Source organism: Bidens hawaiensis, unplaced genomic scaffold (genome assembly GCF_021521415.1).
Source record: "Bidens hawaiensis isolate Kalapana, Puna unplaced genomic scaffold, B.hawaiensis_p1.1 tig00028099_1, whole genome shotgun sequence".
Lineage (NCBI taxonomy): Eukaryota > Viridiplantae > Streptophyta > Magnoliopsida > Asterales > Asteraceae > Bidens > Bidens hawaiensis.
The window spans coordinates 52,154-58,212 of record NW_027494576.1 but is presented as its reverse complement, the minus strand read 5'-3'; the positions used below and the strand labels follow the sequence as shown (position 1 = coordinate 58,212).

Below are 6,059 nucleotides of genomic sequence, written 5' to 3'. Positions count from 1 at the left end.
CCTTCGTCTCCCGATGACAAGGTTTGTGGGTGCGGTGCTTAGGTTTTATGGGATTCATATATCCCAAGTCCATCCGTTTGGACTCGTGCGCATGACTCACTTTGAGTTCATGTGCAAATCTCAGCGCGAGGAGCCCACCCCTCGTCGCTTTCAATTTTTTTATAAGCCCAAGATCCAAGATTCTTGGTTCTCATTTATTCCTCGCAGTCAGAAGGTCAAGTGCTGCACTGTTTCATTTAAAAGCCTTCATGACTGGTCCGAGAGATTTTTCTATATCAGGGCTGGTGTGATCCCCATCCGCATGACCATGCGCGAGATCTCTTCTGCGCCTGCGGATGTGGATGTCTTCAAGAACCCCACTGGCGCCTGGGTGAAAAAGTTGACTGCCGAACCATCCCTCGCCAAGAAAATTTGCGAGGAGGCGCTGGTGGGGGTTGGTATGAGTAGGAGGTGGGCTGACAGCGCGACTGAGCCCGTTATCCAAGTTGACGGCTTGTGTAAGTTAATCTCATTGCATTACTTCTGCGCGAATACTTATCTTTTTGTTGATATCATTTAACTTGTTTTGTGCAGTCATCAAGGAGTATGTCCACGCCGCCTATGATGAGCATATGGAGGGTGGCTCCGTCGCGCTGGGCGCTGGGGAGGTTGGCTTCCCCGATCGCTTCGATGACATGTTCATCCCTGTTGATCTGGGATTTCTCTTTGACAGCGATGCGCCTGGTAAGCCTTTGTACTTATGCATTTGCCTTTATAATACCAAATTTTGCTAACACTTCTGTTGCGTGTATTGTAAATGCGCTCGAAAACTACGAGCTGGAGCTCGCGGAAGAGGAGGAGGAGGAGGCGCCCCAACTAAAGCGTAAAGCTAAGGGGAAAACTGGCGCAGGGGCCAGTAAGAAACAGAAGAAAGATGTTGCCCCTGTTGCTCAGGATCTTCCTACTCAGGCGAGGGGATTTGAGAAAACCCAGGAATTTCCCCCCCAAGTTTTCCTTGTCTTCCCTGCCTCAAAAAGTGTGCAGACCTCCTGTCCACACGAGGTATGGTGCTACTACCTCCTCCCTTCGCGCGGTGGAAAAGGGAAGCGGCGTTGCGCCTTCGACAGGTATACTTTGCTTATCCTTTACTGTTCTTTGAGCGCGATTCTTTTAGAATTACTGATGAATCTTTGCTCACTCAAATGTTAGTAGAGCCGGCGACCTTGGTGGATCAACCTCAAGCGCAACAAGATGCCGAGGCTGCGCCGGAGGTCGCTTCGAAGTCCCCTGTCTTACCCTTGAAAAAGGGTAGAATGGACTTCATGGCGATGTTTGCCTCGCGAACGGAGTTGCGCCAAGGTACGTGGATCGCGCCAATGAAGAAACGTGGATCGACTCACTGGTAGACGATCTACTTTCCTCGGGTGTGATTATGCTATTTCACCGATGGTTCTCTGGGATCAGGGTTCTTCCACCTACAAAATGAACAGCACCGTAAACTTACCCCTCAGAAAGGGACAGAGGGGTCCTCTTTGGGGTAACCCTCCGGTGTGAGAATAAGTGTTTGTAGGAGAAGATAATAATATGAGAGTAAGGAAAATGGAATGTATTGCTTAATAGCTGAATACTCTGTAATTGGATCCCTCTCTCCTTGTGGAGTTGATGTGGTATTTATGGTGCTAGGGTTTCCAATGATTGGGCTCAGACCCAATTAGGGCTTTGTTGGCCTCTTCCAGTTGCTTTGCGCCACGTGTCCTTTGGGACACCTGGTGCTTTTTCATTGGTTATAATCACGTGGTAGCACATGGGTTTTGCTGAGTTGTCCACCTTTCATTGGCAGCTGTCAACATCAGCATATTCTTATTCCTTAAAAAGATACCTTCTGGAAGGTTGTCTGACGTGCACAATCAAGGTTGCCCTAATCCTGATTTGGATAAGGACGAGGTTGATTATGTGCATGTGTGATACGCGTCTATCCTGAGGTTGCGCGAGGTCTTCTCTTATTCTCACGCGCAGATGTTTCATGCGCAGATGTGATATCAATGAGCATGTGATATGCGCCACGCGCGGATGCGCCACGCGCATATGTGTTATGCGTGAGCATATGTGATGCCTGAGCATCTGTGGTGCCTGAGCATCTGTGGTGCCTGAGCATGTGATGCCTGAGCATCTGTGGTGCCTGAGCATATGATGCCTGAGCATGTGATGCATGAGCATATGTGATATGCGTGAGCATATGTGATATGCGCCATGCGCATAGATTTTGGCTTTGTGCCTTCATAATGTCTTGATTTCAAGCCTCTTGTCTATATCTTGTGGGTTGACCCGCCTCGCTCGGTGTTGAGGCGGGTACATACCTCTTCACATATAGATATTTATGTCTTGCGTGCGCGATCGCTACATGCCAAAACACGTTACACAGGTTTTGCATAACTACCAAAATTGACTATTTTTTCTAATAAACGAAATAAGAAAATAACTATTTTGGACAACAGAATGCCTTAAATAATTCAAGTGCTGACAACCAGTCAACCTAATTAGTCAGACTTTGTGAGCAGCAGTTATTTCCAGTATGTCACAAATATTAAATATATATGTATAATTAGACATGCAGGCATGCTATTTGAGGACTATATATATATAACTACCTCACCGCCTAGCTCTAAGCAATCGACCAAATTTGGAACCTTGATCATCTCTTTGAAACAATCATGGCAACATTCTTCAGCCAAAACATATCAAACATTAAACATTTACATAAGCAAAATCAGTTAATTGATTCTCCTCATTGGTTTTCCCTAGAAACAGGAATATATAGTAGCAAACACTCACCAAGAACCTTACCTTCCAACCCATTTGTTGATGTTGTATCCCACATATTTTCCCAAAACCACAATGGAAAAACATCCTTCATAGATTCTTCAACAGGGTATACCTTGTCATACTCAGAACTACAACCATTAGTTAAATCCATGGCATGTGGACTTCACCACCAAATGGGAATTAAAAAAGGTGACGTTGTCTTATTGCTTTTGCCAAATTCAGTATACTTCCATATTGTGTTCTTAGGTGTTTTGTATCTTGGTGCTGTTGTTACCACCATGAATCCTCTTAGTAGTGTTTTAGAAATTAAAAAACAAACTACCCAATGCAATGTGAGTCTTGCTTTCACTTTGTCTAGTAGACTTAAAGAATTAAGTGCATTAGGGATCACTTCCGTTGGCGTGCCAGAAAACCCAAACTACAATCCAAACATAGTTGATTTCTCATGTTTTCACCAACTAATTTCGAGTAACCATAGAGCCATGCCACCTCCAAAGATTAGCCAGGACGACACTGCGGCTATTCTGTTTTCTTCCGGCACAACTGGTGCTAGTAAAGGTGTAGTCTTGACTCACAAAAACTTGATTTCTGCTATTGAACTATTCGTTCGATTTGAAGCATCGCAGTACGGGAACAACAATGAAGATAACACTTACTTGGCTGTTATTCCCATGTTCCAGTTTTATCGGGCGGAAAATATTTGAGGAGGAACTGTTCAACCATATGGTCCCAAGTGGTGATGGAACCAGAGGAAAGAGATCCTATCCATTCTAGGGCTTGGCCCCTTAGAGAGAAAGGGAAGAGTTTAAGCTTGATTTGATCTTCTGAACAGTTTTGGATTTTAAAGGTTCCGCAGATTCGTAAGAATCGAGATATGTGAGAAAGAGGGTCTTCGTCGAGGAGACCATGAAATTGAACTGAATTTTCCACCATATGAATGGTGCTTGATTTGATTTCAAAATTTTCGGTGATTTCGGTTGGAGCCACTCCATTGCCGTAGCCTTCAAGAGTTGGCTTGGCATACTGGCTCATGTTCGGCTCATTGTTCTGGGCCGCCATCATTTCTTCGGTTTGATTTTCTCCTGATGTGGTGGCGTCTACTGATTCGTCTTTGATTACTTCGGCGGTTTCTGTAGTCCGTTTACGAGTTCGTCGACGAAAGAGTCGTTCCGGTTCAGAAATTGGAGAAACAAGCTCAGGCTCAGAAGTAGAGGACATACATAGGACTAAATCAAAATTAAACACTAAAGTAAAAGTTAGCTAGGATTAGTCTAAGTTAAACTATGAGTTAAGCTATTTTAAACTAAACTAAAGTCTAAGTTAATTAAGCTAAAGTAAGGTATTAAATGTGAAAAGTACGCTAGCCGTAAAATTATATATTTTAGTATTTTAGAAAAAAAATTATGAAAATAAAATAGAAGTTTAAAAATTTGTACAATTATAAACAATGACTAAATTAAAACTTAGATCGTTCTTAGAAACGTACCGTGTCCACGGCAGCGGCGCCAAAAACTTTGATGTCGCGCGTGGGTGTCTTATAAAATATAAGAGGTTGGAATGAGTTGCTTTTGCACAAGATCGTGTTTTAAATTTATAAAAGTGATTTCTACAAAGACTAAACACACACAAAATAGACAAGTGTACCTATCGTATATGTAGAATAGTATTGGTAAGAACCAAGTATCGATCCATGGACACAAATGTTTCTAATAGTAAATCGTTGTTTTACTTTAATCGGAGGTTTTAATCATTTTGGGGTTAATTTTTGAACTTTTTATAAAATATAAATACTTATATATAATATATAGGTGACCAAGACAAGAGATTCTAACGAGTTGTTCAATTATGCGAAGGTTAACATCTAAGATCAAGAGTCCACTCCATTTTTGCCTTGAATAACATTCAAACATGTGGTAGACTTGCCGTAGCAATATATGATAGATAGCTCCTTAAGCCTTAAGTGAGCATCTTTGGCACTAAGGAGGTAACATGCGCATTTTAAAGTCCATCATTTCCTATGTCATGCCACCTCAATGATGTCAATTTAAGTTGGCAAGTAGTTTCGTAAAGTAGAAAGATTAGGATTGACTTCGATTTCTCAAATACCAATTCTAACAACTTCGGGTGGTTGTAGTTAACTCACACAACCTCCCCTTGGTTGATTTATGTAGGTTATAATTACACATTCTGTTAACATATGACTTCTTTAACTAGCATGATATCCTAAACAAAGCCATTTTCGGATTACCAAGACTTAGAGTGGTTGTAGTTAACTCACACAACCTCCCCTTGGTTGATTTATGTAGGTTATAATACACATTCGGTTAACATGTAACTTCTTTAACTAGCATAATATCCTAAGCAAAGCCATTTTCAGATTATCAAGACTTAGAAAAATACATCATAACTTATATCTCATCATTTCTAAGTACAATATAAGGATCCATGTTTCGATAATGTATCAAAGTATTTCTATCTTTCAAGAACATGAATCGATCATGAACTATTGCCAATGGAATTGACAACCACCAACTTTTAATTAGTGATTTAAGATGGTGAAACATTTCTCATCAAAAGATAATTGTAATATAACCATGTACTTTACTAGACTACACCACATGTTTTGTATAATTATCAAGTAAAACAAAGCTTCTTCATAGATTTTAGATGGTAAATGGAGTTTAGCTCATAATGAGCATGATGATAAACATTAAGATGAATGATGATAACAAATACATGATTAAACTTAGAACAATCTAACCAAATGTAGATGAATATTCCTCCTTAATGGTGATGATTATGGATGATGATGGTTGATGGTGATGACCTCCAAGCCTTCAAACTCTTCACTAAATCTTCTATGTGAGGTGGCATGTGCCAGATTTGTTTTGTCTTTTGTGTGAGGTGGCAACGGCCCCGTGGTTGGTAGGCACGGCCCCGTGTGTTTTTAGTGATCACATGTGCTCAATTCTTTTTGTCTTTTCTGTATTCTCGTCCACGGCCCCGTGCTTTTTTAGTGACATGTGCTCAATTCTTTTTGTCTTTTCTGTATCCTTGTCCACGGCCCCATGCGTCATAAGCACAGCCCCGTGCTTATTTACTTCCAGATTTTGTCTTTTCTTACGCCCTGCTTGAGGTGCGCGCATATTATGTATATATGTGTAAACCCTCGGGTGGGCAAAAGTGAAATTGCCCTAATTTTGACGTTATTTTACTAATCTCGTGAAAATAACGTTAAAAGTGGCGGAAGGTTAATC

The 6,059-nt window shown here is 41.3% G+C and overlaps 1 pseudogene; it reads left to right on the top strand.

Moving 5' to 3' along the window:
• Positions 1-2,951: 2,951 nt before the first annotated feature.
• Positions 2,952-3,506, top strand: LOC143576400 (4-coumarate--CoA ligase-like 6 pseudogene; annotated as a pseudogene).
• Positions 3,507-6,059: the final 2,553 nt, after the last annotated feature.